This window comes from Clupea harengus, chromosome 6, assembly GCF_900700415.2.
Source record: "Clupea harengus chromosome 6, Ch_v2.0.2, whole genome shotgun sequence".
Lineage (NCBI taxonomy): Eukaryota > Metazoa > Chordata > Actinopteri > Clupeiformes > Clupeidae > Clupea > Clupea harengus.
In genome coordinates, this window is record NC_045157.1 from 24899219 (window position 1) to 24914423 (window position 15205).

General features: G+C 39.7%; 1 pseudogene; it reads right to left on the reverse strand.

Moving 5' to 3' along the window:
- Positions 1-1231: 1231 nt before the first annotated feature.
- LOC105888979 lies at positions 1232-14759 on the reverse strand (annotated as a pseudogene).
- Positions 14760-15205: the final 446 nt, after the last annotated feature.

Below are 15205 nucleotides of genomic sequence, written 5' to 3' on the forward strand. Positions count from 1 at the left end.
ATCGTCCACTGGGACTGTAACACCTCCGCCTGCAATGAGGACGCCATCGAACCACTCAGGGCGTACCCGCAGGGCCCCTGCTCGTCTTCAGGACTTTGTAATGCAGGCTTGGGTTCATGAGGACATGTAACCCGCCTGGAGGGGGCTATGTAGCGTAGCTCGGATTCCGCTACACGGACTGGTGTTGTTGTTATGCCGCGGTGTATTGTGGGAGTACTACACCGCAGCTGTTAGCTTAGCCACAGTGCTATCTGTTGTCTGTGTCCCATTGTTGTGTGTGTGGTTGATGTAGAATTGTTCCTGTTCTGTATTGATGTGTTTTGTATATATGACTGAAGTGTCAACCGTGTTTATGTGTTATAGATGTTGTGAATATAATCCTGTGTATTTAGTGTTAATCTTTGTACGAGTATGAATGAGTGTTCGAGAACCAGTAAAAAGTTCTAAAACCATTCAAACGTCTCGAGCCCATTCTTATCTTCGCCACAGTACATATATTATTATTATTTTTAAGTACTCTGAACTTGTTCAGGTTTACAGTGTAGGTGTATAGGACTAATGTGGGAAGGGCTTCACCCACTACACTGGTTGAGTCCAACAGGGTTGATAGGACCAATTAGGCTTATTAAAAGGGTGCCTCATTCCTTGATTGGGGGTGGGAAAGAAGGAATACTTACCTGATGCGAGGTGAAGTAAATACTGAGAATACTGTTGGAATACTGTTTAACTAGTTGACTAGTTTTGAGTACAGATTTATGTTTGTTTGTTTTGTATATATGTTTGGGGCTATTGGAGAAATTCCCCCAGCAAAATAAATAACAATATATATTTCTAAAGAAAGTATCATCTCATGCATGGTGTTTTTTCCATCTTCACCACTAACTCCAGTAGCATACCCCCCAAAACGTGGGATGACTGCCTCGGTCCCTCACAGAGAACCAAAGTTCTACCAAATGAAGCTGCCATATTGAGTAAAACCAGATCCTCTCCACCCACCAGTTTTTCATCAAGTCTTTGCTAATTCACCCTGACAACAGAACTAATTCAACTTCACACCTGACTGGCCAACCACATTATTCTTAAACAGTTTATCCTTTGATAGCTATGAATTATAATATGGATAGTGTTAGACATCCATCGAGTTTCAAAATATACTACGTACCAATTTTTTTTCAGGTGTCTTTCTGTTTCAGCAATTAATGTGAGGTGCATGTAGTTTAAACTGGCTTCATCAGACTGCTGCAGCTCTTGTGTATGAAAGTGTTACCTCACTGTGGTTGGATTTTCTCCCCCTATCATGTCGTGGAACTTCATACACAACAATGATCACAAACGTTTTTAAGATGATGTGAGATCCCTTTGTCACAAATACTTCACAGAAAAATTCTGAATATTTACCATAATACAAAATGCTGAGAACAATGAAGTACTCAAAGTGAAATGATCTCTTGATGATGGCCTTGATCATTTCTGTAGAAGCAACACATTAGGTTAATGTCAGATGTACCACTATAAAACATTAAAGCCAAGAGAATGATTTCAGAAAAATAATTTAGAAAGGAAATTTACTACATATCCCAAGACAAGACTAGTACCACATCATCCTTTACACCAAGAATAAGAGTGTAATTTATATATTAGATAGTGGGCCCTATCTTACAAAGAGCAGAGCAACGCCTTTGCTACAGTCAGACTGGAGCACGTGGTTTAAACTTTTTGAAATCAGTGAGGCTTGGTGGAATCCTGCAGAAAAGCATTCTTTCTTACTGGCAAATCCACTGTTATAATATCAGTCCAGCAATATGCAAGCACATCTGGATTTTAAAGGAAATGGGAGATGGCACTTTGATTGGTTTATTGCATGTTATGCCCAAAACACACCCTTGATTAATTAAGAAATTAAAAGCAACCTCTTTGAACCATGCGCCTGGTGCAGAAACTATTTATTTCTCCTGTGAAAGTAGCAAAAGTGGATTTGAACACAGCCTAAATGCACTAGCGCCACAAGTTTCAGGTGCGCTTAGATCGTTAGATAAAAATCCTAGTGAGTTTGAAACTAATAATCAGATGTGAATATTTCCTTAAAAATCACAATGTTTGATATGATTTTTTGTAATCTCCTGCATAGTGTAACATGACTGGTCTACATGTATTGTAAAGGAAAGTCTTGGTAAATCTTAATCATCAAAATTTTAAACTGTGAAATCAGGGATAGCTGCAGGGGACTGGTTCCTGTCTGTGATGTAAATTTGAGTAGGATGTTCCGAGTATCTAAAACTATGCACAATTTGCTGCTGAATTGTCAACACCAACCAACCACACAAAAAACGATGATAATAATATTGGTGCAGATAGGCATCCTGTGCTGGAATGGTTAAAGAATAAATGTCAACACTGAAGGCAAACTTACATAGGGTGGCGATTTCTGATGATTCAACTGATCATGTCCATTCTATACTTTTACTGTGCTGTCACACTATTATATTAGTGTTATTATACTATTATATTTTATTTTATGGTTAAGATATGGCCTAGAAAATGTAGGTTCCAAATATAATACTGAAGCCTTTGCTTCATCATTCTCAAACCTGGGAGTCCTTCCTGGTATAGATTAGTCTTGAACAGCAAATTGAAGCGAATCAGGTTGAGAGCTGAGCAGGTAACCACTTCAGTCCGGAATCCTACAACGGCAAGACATGAGAAAACAAAACATACAGCAGTAAAATTCAAATCATCTACCAACCACCAAATGAGTGGGGGCAAGTGAGTATTATAACGGTAAATACTTCTTTGATAATTTGACAACACTTACCCTCAATAACGCCCCATAACACAAATGCCGTGAACATAAGGACACTTGGACCAAAGACCATCACATAGTGCATCAAGGCTCTTTGGCTTATGTCTGTAGACAAGAAAATACTAATTGTTTATGTTGTTACTAAACCAGACCTTGTATGGCATCTTTTGTTAAACAGTTAAAGTTTTGCTTAGCTGCGTAAAAAAAAGTTTAAGCATGAGTTCAGCTGATATGCTTTTAAAACCATTATTATGATACTTAGACCATATAATGATACAAGAATGCCACTTGAAATGCCACTATTAACAAAGTTAGATCCATGCAAATATTCATATGCTATAACTGGTAAATGTTTTTATATCTATTTTATAACTATTCAACAGTCAACATCACATTCGTCAACAAATGTAAGATTGTTCTTCAATAATAAAGAATATAACTTTTAAACTTGTCATTGTTCGTTACTGTTGTCAATCTATTCAGTAGGAATCTTTGGTCTAAAACAGACCAGGGCAAAACAGGATAGGATAAAGGATAAAGAGCCTCATTTACATAAATTTGTGAGGGCAGCGCAATCAGCGCCTTCGCCAAACCGCATACAGCGCACAACGTGTTTGGTTCACGAGGTTACAGCAAACTTATACACAGTACAAGGCAGAAATACACTGCCTTCGGAGAAAAATGCTATCTGGCAGACTATTACAAGTAAAATCAATGAGTTGTCATCTACTCCCATCTTTTTGCGGCGAACACCCACTTTCCCTTATACCCTCCCATTAATGCATATGTATTAGACGAGAAGCGCAACTTCCCTCTATCCGCTTCAGCAGCGGGCAATCTGCAATTTTACCCAAGTGCACTGCGTTTGACTCTAAACATGCAGACCTGCCCTACCACACATTTATCAGATGGCTCAGCATGGGCAAAGAACTCAAGAATGTGGGACTTGAAGGGCCACATGTATCAAAGGTGCACACTAAAATCATGCTGAGCTCTTTTCTACAGATGAAACGGTGTTTGTAAAAAGATGCTTGTCGGGAAAACATGTGTACCTCTGCACATGCTCTCAAGGTGGTGTATGCATTTGTATTTTGCAGATTGGCAACACCAAGTGGAACTAACGATGATGCAAGCGGGCTAAACAGTCCGTGTATCACTGCGGTCAGGAATTCTCATGAATGTTTGTTTATTGTGTCTATAACGCCCTAACTGAACTGTCAGTAGCTGTCATGTCAATTGTATGGGAAGGGATGACCTTGTTGACTTGAAGGTATATTTGACAGTGCGGTGGACAGTATTAAAATGTGTTTCACAGCAATGCCAGGTTTTCCCAATATAATTGGTGTGATTAACTGTGATCATATTGAAGTACAGGCACCAAGAGAGGATGATCAATTTGTTCAACGAGAAACCTTCCATTAAATCAATATCCCAATTATTTCAGTCCACCACGGCCTCAGCTCTTACTCCAGGCATTGCAGGTGGCACAAGCACATCCCCACCTCATAGTGACCTACTAACAGATGGTGCTACAAGTGTGCTTCGCTCAAGCCTTGACACTGTTGCACCACTAAAAAAGACAATAAGAAAACAGAAAAGACTTGCCCCATGGTACACTGCCCAGACTCATGCACTTAAATTAATTACTCAAAAACTAGAAAGACAATGGCACTCCTTCAGACTTGAGGTATTTCATCTGGCATGGAAGGATAACTTTGGATATAGCTTGTAAGCTATAAAAAGGTACTTTCCGATGCAAAACCAACCTATTCTTCATTGACTGAAAATAATAAAAACAACCCAAGGTTTCTCTTTAACAACATCTAAAAGAAAAAGCACAATATATAATCAAACATTCTGTACCTATAACCTGTGGCAGTAACGATTTTATTACCTTTTTCAAAACCAACATTTTAACAATAAGAGAAAAAATTCAGTGTCCTTCCCCTCCGTGACCCTGATGATGTACATGTTAATAAGACCTATATATATAAGGTGTGTCTTGACCCATTTTGGGAATGGACGTTGGAAAATGTGTTACTCAGGTAGGCTCTGGTTGGATTTGGACGTGGTTCAGACAAAATCTGATTGGGTTCCAAAAGAAAAAAAGACAGACATTATGTGAACACTACATAAACTTACCTTTGATGTTCAAAAGGATCAAAGCAGAAACAAGTGCCACTATAATGGAAGAACAGCACAATATTAACACCCATCGTTCCATAGAGAAGAGACCTATGAAGAAGAAAAAATGGTTGAATCATAGCTATGTCAATTAATAACCATAGCTACCTATCTTTTTTCATATACGCTTTAGGTATTGTCTTGTAGAAACTGGGGCTTAAATGAACAGCTCTAGGTGACATTTTGGATTATCCTCATTTGTAGGCACAATTTGAACAAAAACTCTTCTACTAGAAAACTGAAAGTTGTAATTACACTTTCAGAGCCGGATGTACACTAATACTTGTCTAGACACATCCATGGTGAAATGTGTCCTGAATTATGGTGGAATGATTACAGCATTAACATTTTTAATGTCTAAACCAATCCAAACACCTCCTAAAGACAGGATGCTAAAAGTCCACAGATGTCAAGTAGTTAGGGGTGTGGCTTAGAATAAAAGTCTTTTGGCCTTTGTGAGAGGTGCTGCAGTAACGCCTGACCCCATGAGACTAGGCTGTCATAGACAAGGCACCAAATTACTGACAGCAACACATGAAGTCTATTTGCATACCGCAGAGTGTGGGAGTGACACACAGAATTTTGTATGCAGCAGATTTAAAATGAAAATCCCTATGAGAGAATGAATGTGGTTTTGGAAACAAAGATGACACACACCCATGGCAGTTAAATAACTGCTTGAGAAACCCTGCATTTGATTATGTTCATTAAAATGCACGTGTATGTCGTCTCTGTATAGTCCGTAGACCCATTATAACTCTAAGATATGTCTGTTGCTATCCCTCCACTACCAGCAAAAAATATCAGACTACAAGGGAAGTCACTTAGCTTAATGCATCACCAATTTCATAAGGTGAGCTGAAGCTAACAATAGCTAGCTTTACCAATCAGGGATTGCAAGTGTTCTCACAAGGATTGATAGCCACAATCTGGTAAATAAAATATATCAGAAGTTTTAGGTGCTAGAGCAGTAACGTTAAGATTACGAGTTGTCTGTAACCATGAATACCACTCTAGAGTCCCTTGTGTTGAGTGAGGCAAGTCACACGATGTAGTTCATTCTTTTTCTGCTTTAGCATAACGGTAGTTATGTTTCAATAGACCGACTTTTTATGCCTTCATTGTGAAAACGCATTCATTTTTCCATAGGGATTTTTCCATGCTGAACTTTTTGACAGACAGACAGACACCAATCAGTCAAGATTTGGAGAGTAAGCTTCAGCCAGTTAGCCAGACATCTTTTAAAAACATTGGACGATGGGTGCTCACTTCCAGCACCATTTCTAAAAAAAAGTCTATAAGGCACCACATAACATATGACAACAGGCACTAAAAGACAGTGTGCCGTCCATGCGGATTGGTGGATGTTGAAAACTGATGACAGTCACAAAGCCATTTCCAGGTGAAATGAGGAATGTTGTCAACATGCACGCATGAGGAGGCTCGTGCCAGAGGGCAGTTTTCAAGCCAGAAACATCCAGCAATTCACACTTTTGAGGCCATCTGTAACGTGGCGCTTAATTGGCTTTTCGTAGAAATGGTGGCGGAAGTGAGCACCCATTTGACAACATTTAAAAAAATGTCGGCAGTCAATTTGGTACTTCCATGGCGGAAGTAGCTAGCCTAGCATCGGCCATTGAAATGAAAGGGGGTGGTAATTCCTCACTCTCCAGGTCTATATAATATCTCCATAATAGGCATACCCATACTTGCTCAAATGTGTAGGCTGAATGTTGGCAATACTGTTGAGTTTTAGAAATTTTTTTGTGTGTGATGAACTCCTACCCTGCAGCATAACAGTAGTGTTTGCTGATAGAAGACCACTGAAGGCTTTACAGATGTACTCTCCTTTGTCTTCAGTCCTGACATCCTTCAGTCGCAGTGAGAAGTCGCCTTTGGGGATCTCTGAAGTGAAAAACTCTGTTCTGCCTTGGTAACTTGAATCTCCTGGATAAGTTTCATTGTCTTGAAAAAGCAGAACTAGCATGTGGCTTTCATCTGAGTCAACCTTGAACCAGGACACCTCTTCAGGAGGAATATCCACAAGAATCCACAAAGCAGTTCAGAATGACCTCTTCACCTGCATAGGCAGACACAGCATGGTCTGCTCCTGTCAACACCAAGCGCTCTGAAAAAAAAACAATTAAACATATTTATTCATTTTAAAATGATGAACTAAATAAGGGCAACTACCAGCTATAGGAAACTTAAACGACTATGAATGTTGAACTTGAACATCTAGACACAGGGCTCCAGACTCCTAGTTTCACTGTAGAAATGCTAGGTAGACGTAGCTTTGGCAAGCAGGCAAGCCACCGCTTGCAGATCAACCCCCTATTTTATCAGTCAGCTTTTATCACTTAATCACTTTTTTTATTCCATTTGTAAAATTTCTTGATCAAACTTTCCTATGTTCATCTTTCCAGCCACCACAGGAATCAACTGCGCAACACCACTGCTTTACCTTCAGATATTTCACTGCAAAATTATTCATTGTAAGAGGGTCAAATCAATTCCATTTAGTTTTTCTTCAAACATTGCTCTTTCACAGAAGCTTCTCACAGTCTGAGAAGGGGTTACAAAACTACTATTTAACTAATTAATACAGCAAAGAAAAACAAAAATACTTCTGCTAAACATATAAAGTGTCTGATCGTGTAGTGGAATTAATCATTAAGGCAAACCGACAAAGGCACACAGAGCTCCAAACAGGAACATCCTGAGGCATTCAGTAGGAATATAGAGAAATACTGATTCAAATAGAAAAATACAAATGAGAATTTTCATACCTGCAAAATTATTCAGTGTGAGAGTCAAATCAATTGAATTGAGTTATTCTCAAACACTTCTGTTTATACCTTATTTTGGCCTATTTACTTCACTACAGTTTAACACAAGCTGTCATATTAGGAAGAAAATCAAATTGTCACCAGTCCTACCCATTAGATATCACTCCCTCAATCAACTTGTGCGAAAGGAACACCTGTTTTTATATATTATATAAAAAATCTACTGCTACACTAGCCAATATCTTGTGATGTAAAGGTTCGAAGTTTACAAAATTGCGCATGTTTTTTAGATGCACGCCACATTTTGTGAACTTTTGTCCTCCGGGGGCTGCTACAACTGACACATTTCAGTATCTCAAGAACAGCATAAGAAAGATATGTGCTTATAGTTGGCTACATTATTTTGTCAGGAGGGGGCGCTGCGACTGACACATTTCAATATCTTTCAGGAACTTCTTAAACCAAAAGTGGGAAATTTGGTATGCTTATACTTGGCTTGATTTGCTCACATCTCTTAAATTTCTCTGTAAGCTCATTAATAATTAATTGCATATAGAAGGCATTTACCAAATTTCAAACAAATCAGTCATAAGATGTTGCTACAAGATGTTACACCATGGTTTCCTCTTTTCCTCTGACATGGTTTGGTCTATCTTCAGAACTCATTTTTACTTTAAATTCTTAAGGAATATTTACAAAATCATACAAACTTTTGCTACTGCATGTGCTTGGAGCCCAATGACTGCTGTTTGGCTATTTTGTATTGATGATCATGTATTCCCCTGTCCTGTGCTTGCATAAGCAGTCATATATTGTTACCGCTGCACACCCTATAAGTGTACAACTGACACAATCACAAACATAGTTCCTTACATTTTTAGAAGCCTATGGATCTTTCCTATTTAGTGCTGTTTCAGTAAACAACCTTGGTTTATTTATTAAAAACATTGGTGGCGTCTGAAATACAGTATATGGCAGTCAAAATATGGGAAAGGTAAGTAACTTCACATTGCTTTATAACCACCATTCACTGTGTCTTCACAGAACGCTGAACCATTTACTTAAGGTCGGAGTATTTTGCCATTCTTGGGACTGGAGGCTGTTTGTTATATTGGTTTTGTTGTGTTGCCCATACAGCGACTACTTTTGGCCTATTCTGACACTTAGCAGTCCATATTATACCATGCATATTGTTGACACCATTCACAGTAATTGTTGCAGTCATATGCACAGATTACATTGTTGAGTTCACTGCAGCCAAGGTTCTATTTGAACGCAAAGTTTATTTATAATAATTAGTGCTGTCAGTTTAACGGGTTATTAACGGTGTTGACGCAAACCCATTTTAACGGCATACATTTTTTATCGCGAGATTAACGCGAGTTTTTTTTTTTTTTTTTTTTAGATTAACATTCTTTTTGGCCTCGCAAACTGTGTAGTAGGCTAACGTTACGGTTTGAGTGAATGGTGAGCGCGATACGGCAAAATGGATGATAAAAAGCTTCTGAATGGAAAATTTACTTTTAAAAGTGGTGTTGTGCAAAAGAAGCGAGCTTCACTGTTGTCTGAAAATGTCAACAGGCAGCTGGCTGAAAGCAAAGAAGTAGTAGGCTTACCTTTTATTGGTAACCTAACTGTTAGGGTTCATTGTTTCTGAAATAAGAGGCCTGACTGCTATGTTCCCAGCAAACTTGGAAAAAAGAAAATATTAAGCCATGGTTTAACTGCACTATACGTTAAAAACGATACGATTTTGCATATTTTTAGTACCGATACTTCGTTAAAAAAGCACGCAATCAGAGCGCACTCACTGTTCCGCTCCCTGACAGGCTGCCTGCACACATTGACTGCAGGGGAGCTGTTGCCGACCATACTCGGCTTGTAGAGAAAAGAGGCCAGAAGTGAGATCTGGAAATACTTTGGGTACGAAGCAGACACCGAAGGAAAACCCATCGACATACACAGACCCGTCTGTAAAACCTGCTTCAAATCCAATTAGGCAAAGGGAGGGAACACGTTGAATATGGCTAAGCACCTATCATACAGACACCCCGAACTTTTCAGAGAGTTCAAAGAACGACAGGTTAGCAAATGTGATTATAACCATGAACACCCCCAAGCTCACCCATATACAGCCTAACACGAGTAGCCTTACTAGGGTGACCAGACGTCCTCTTTTACCCGGACGCATTTAGGTCTCGAAAAGAGGACATGTCCGGGTAAAAGAGGACGTCTGCTTTGTCTTGTGTTGTACTTGCTTGATGTTTGACTGTGTTATGAAAGTTGTAAACAAAGTAAGGAGATTTCAACAGGTTTGGCGAAGTTTAGCCGCTAGCAAGACATCTCGTTAGCGATGTTAGCAAGCTTGTTATAACACGCTTGTACATGCGTCGGAACCCGACGGGGCCCGACGGGTCGGGCCAGGTTCGGACAAATATTTAGAAATTATAATCGGGCTCGGGTCGGGCTCGGACACATCAGCGCGATAAGGCATTGAACATTCCATATTTAACATATCTTAATAAATAGTGAAGTCAACGTGTCTTTCACATGATGCAGAAGTTCGTTTTTGAGAATAAAATAAATCACATTTAGGATAACAGCCTTCTTCCCATGGCGGGAATTTGTTTATGTCCTAGCTGTGACAACGCCATTACAGGTGGCAAAATGGCATCACGGTCATCTGGAGAGTTTAAAACGATACTAAACGAAGCTCAACATTTGGGATTACTAGCAACAAAGAGAGGGGAAATCCTGATGTCAGAATTGACTTTGACACACAATGAAACAAGGAAAAGCTGTGCCTCAATTCTTTCAAATGCTGCTTAGATACTTTGCCTACACTCATCACTGCTCTCTGGCACATTACCTAAGTCCCTAAAAACAGCTGTTATAATGCCCCTACTTAAAAAGAATAATCTAGATGCTTCCATACAAAACAATTACTGGCTCATATCCAATCTACCATTTCTTGGCAAATTCATTGAAAACATCGTTTTTCATCAACTAACCACTACTTAACATCCAATGGCTATTTTAACAACTTTCAGTCAGGTTTCCCTGCTAATCACAGCACTGAAACAGCTCTCATTAAGGTTTTAAATGACATAAGCCTATCGTTAAAAACAATAAGGTTTCTTATTATAGCTATGTCGATGACACTGACATTTACTTAGCCCTTTCACCTTAAGATTATGGTCCTCTAGAATCTCTTTGTCAATGCAATGACCAATTTAACAGCAATTGATTGCAATCTCAGTTTTAACAACCATGTCAAAGCAATAACTTTAAGCTTTTTACCATCTCAAAAACTTTGAGGCCTTATGTCAAAACATGATTTAGAAAAACTCATTTATCTCCAGCAGGGCTCACTACTGCAATAGTCTTTTCATAGGCCTTCCTAAAAAGACTATGAACTTCCCCCCACATTTGACCCACATCAGTTTGCATACAGAGCAAACAGGTCCATGGAAGATGCCATCGCCATAGCCCTTCACACCGCACAGAGCCGCCTGGAACAACAGGGAACCTATGAAAGAATGCTCTTCATAGACTACAGCTCAACAGTCAGTACAATCATCCCAGACATACTAGTCAGCAAACTAGCTGCACTAGGCCTCTCCCCCTCCATCTGCACCTGGACAAATAACTTCCTCACAAACGGCCCACAGACTGTGAAACTCGGCTCCCAACTCTCCTCCACCATCACACTCAGCACTGGCTCTCCACAAGGCTGTGTGCTGAGCCAGTGCCGCTGCTAGCCATTTTGGTGCCCTAAGCATAACTCCTTTATGATGCCCCATGCCATTTTATTCAAACGAAAAAGGAAAATCTACTTTGTAAACACAGTACACAAAACAGCCAAAACATACATACACACAAGTATTGGGATGTGCAAAATCTTCTTAGAAATTAAATAGTCATCCATAAATACAAACTTAAAAGCAGAAGTATACAAGTAAGCAATCTTCTCCAATAAAGCAAAGACTTAGAAGCGTCATTCCATGTCAAGTGGGCTCCCACTCGACCGTCTCAGATTTGGCTGAAAAAAAATTCAAGGTTCTTCATACACTTCTTAATAGGTATAGTCCCAAATATTAGCTCTCTACTCCCAATAGTTTTGTCACAAAGGATGTTTTAGGGGTGAGGGGGTGCTCTACGCTCTGTTGCAGCATCTTTGAAGGCCTGTGGAAAGCTCAATGTTAAAGCTAAAGACTTGACATTATACACAGATTTTATACACAAACGCAGTTTAAGCTCTGTGTTATAAACTTACCTTTTGTTACCATTTGAATATGCGTCCATAGGCCATTGAGGGGCGTGTACAAAAATCCCATATTTTCAAAAAAATATTTTGAGAAAACGAGGCAGAACACCATCACCAATTTCTGATATGTTAAGAACAAATATCTAATCTTTCCAAAAGAAAATTGTTTCATGTTGGTAAATGCTGTAATTTTTTTTGCTATAGCATGCCAAAAATTGCACAAAATGTGTTTTCATCCATTTTCAAGCTTTAATATCTTCCAGACCATTCCTCACATAGGGGCAGTTTTTTATAGCTTTAACATTGAGCTTCCCACAGGCCTTCACAGATGCTGCAACAAAGTGTAGAGTAAAATTTGGAAAGTTTGAAGGAGCTAGCTTAAATACTTTTTCTAGTAATAGCAAGGGGCTCTTCAGAAAACGCTGCTAAAAAAGCGTCTTAGGTACAGGCACCCCCTCCCCCCTAAAATATCTTTTTGTGACAAAACCATTGGGAGTAGGGAGCTAATATTTGGGACTATACCTATTAAGAAGTGTATGAACGACCTTGAATTTTTTCAGCCAAATCTGAGACGGTCGAGTGGGGAAATGTCCTTAAATTGGTACGTTTGGCGTGGAATGACTCATATTTGAGTGTGCCAACATTAGCAATAACGTCAGCTAGTTCGAGGTGTATGCATAGGCTAACCATTAAATTAGCAGCACATTTCCCGTATTTAACAATGATTAAACATGGACTTACCTGAAAGTGATGCACGGGCATCATCTCGCAGTTTCAGACTCCTGTTGCCTTTTTGAGGCCATTTCGAAAAGTTCACCTAGCCTACTGTCAAAGTTCGTCATGCCACTGAGATAGGAAAGGGCACCAGCGGCGAGCTTGGGAAGTTGAGGGTGTATATGGGGGGGGGGTTGGGGGGGGCACCATCGTAACTTTTTTTGAGCAATTAAATATATCTCTTGTTCTGCCTGTTTTGTGATATAGATGCCTAAAAGGTGCCTAATATTTCTATACTGAAATAATATCAGATTATAATTATTATAACTATGATGATTTTTCAGTTGCCTATTTTTTGGTGCCCCCTCAGGACTTGGTGCCCTACGCACAGTGCGCGTTATGGGAGCGGCGGCACTGTGCTGAGCCCACTACTCTACTGCTTGTACACATATGACTGTACTCCTACCACCCCACTAACACAATCATCAAATTTGCTGATGACACTACGATGATCGGATTCATCTCAGGAGACGATGAATCAGCTTACAGAGATGAGACAAAGAAACTGGCAATGTGGTACTCAGACAACAATCTGTCACTGAACACTACAAAAACAAAGGAACTCATACTAGACTACAGGTGGTGGAGTGTAGACCTGGCCCCACTCCACATCAGTGGGGTCTGTGTGGAGAAGGTCCACACCTTCAAGTTATTGGTTATTGGGAGCTCACATATCAGATTAACTCTCCTGGTCTGCCAACACCTCAGCAATAGTCAAGAAGGCACAGCAACATTCCTCTCAATGAAAAACGTCTCCTTGAAGCGTATAACAAACTGCCAAAAATGGGTCGACGAGATGCGAAACCTGGTGTTCCTGTGCTTGTGTAGTCTACTCAAACAACGAGAAACAGTCGTAGCTGCTAGTGATAGAGACAGAAAATGGATGCGCACCCGTGGTTGAAGCTGACCTCAACAAGTGGATTGACAATATTAAAGCGATTTAAAAAGAGAGAACACGTTGTGTTCAAGAAACTGCACGGAGAGGCTAGCTGCTGAGGCACACAGGGTGCCATGCGATGAATGCTATATGAGTCTTTATCTTTTCAGATTGTTTGAATATAAGACAATATCGTGTAACCTTTGAGAGATATTTTAGCTAAGCATGGGCTATATAGAAATGTAAGAATAATATCCCTTTGTAAATCAACTTGTTTCCATTGAATACATTCACACAGGAAAACAATCTATCGGAAGGTATACATCATATGTCTGAATGTCTGGGTCTTTGAAATGCAATGTTTTAGTTATTTATCGGTATTGAATTGTTGTCCTCACTGACTGACAGAAAATTGCAATGAGGAGGTTGATAACAATATGGTTAATATTTGTGTGCATACAACACTATGCTACATGTCAAAACAATCCTCTTTTATTAACAGCTCAGGTTGTAAAATCTCGCTTCATGTGTAACCGCAAATCATAAAAAGTATAAGATTGTTTTTACTCACCAATTTCAATTTCAACTGCAATTTCATCGGTTTCCTCCTTTCTGTAAACGCCGCAACTGTAAATTCCAACATCGTCACTTGTAACATTGCGAAGAAGTATAGAATAGTTCCCTTCGGCAATCTCCCTCGTTCTAAAAAAGTGCGCTCTGTCCCTGTATGCATCGCTCTGTGATTCTGGTCTGCTTTGTCCTTCTTGAAACAGGTGAACAAGTTCCTTTGAGTCCGCCCTTCTCCATTCCACCTCCAGCTCATCAAGAGGTAAGGGGGTCTCCACAGAACAAGGAAGCTGCAAAACACCTCCTGGTTGGGCAACCAGGGGACTGATGGGGCCCCGTAATATCAATCCTATTAGCAATAATACAAATATTAGTTTGGTGATTAGTCAATTATAGAAAATGAAATTGTTGGTAGATGACATGGTAAAGAGACGTATAACCTGTCAGCATACCTTCGGAGAAGACGAGAATGGCGGCACTCAAAATACCTCTGAAAGACATTTTTTGTCGCAGCCCCAGTATTCACACCGATCGGATCTAGTAGCCTGCTATGGCAATGACACCAAACAATGAATCCGACAAAACAGCTACATGTGAGCATTTATTTTCAACAATTCCGTCCTGTAGTATAGTGTCGAAGGTGCTAGATCAAAAAACCATTTGGCTGCAATTACTTTCGCTTTCGTATTTCAACAGAATCATGTGACTGAACAGGCGGCGCCAACTGAGAATCACTGAGGCGATCACCTACAGTTGATTTGCTAAAGGGGCAACCAGCGTAATCCTAGAGGAGTAGCCTATTTTCCTGACCCATGTTATTAGCTTTGTTTTTAATTTGCACAAAGGCAACAGTAGTCAAATGTTAGTAATATTACCACATAAGCTTGGTAACCTTAAGGGTGGCAGACAAAAATGTGATCGCAGAAAATTACTTGATAGTCTTTCAG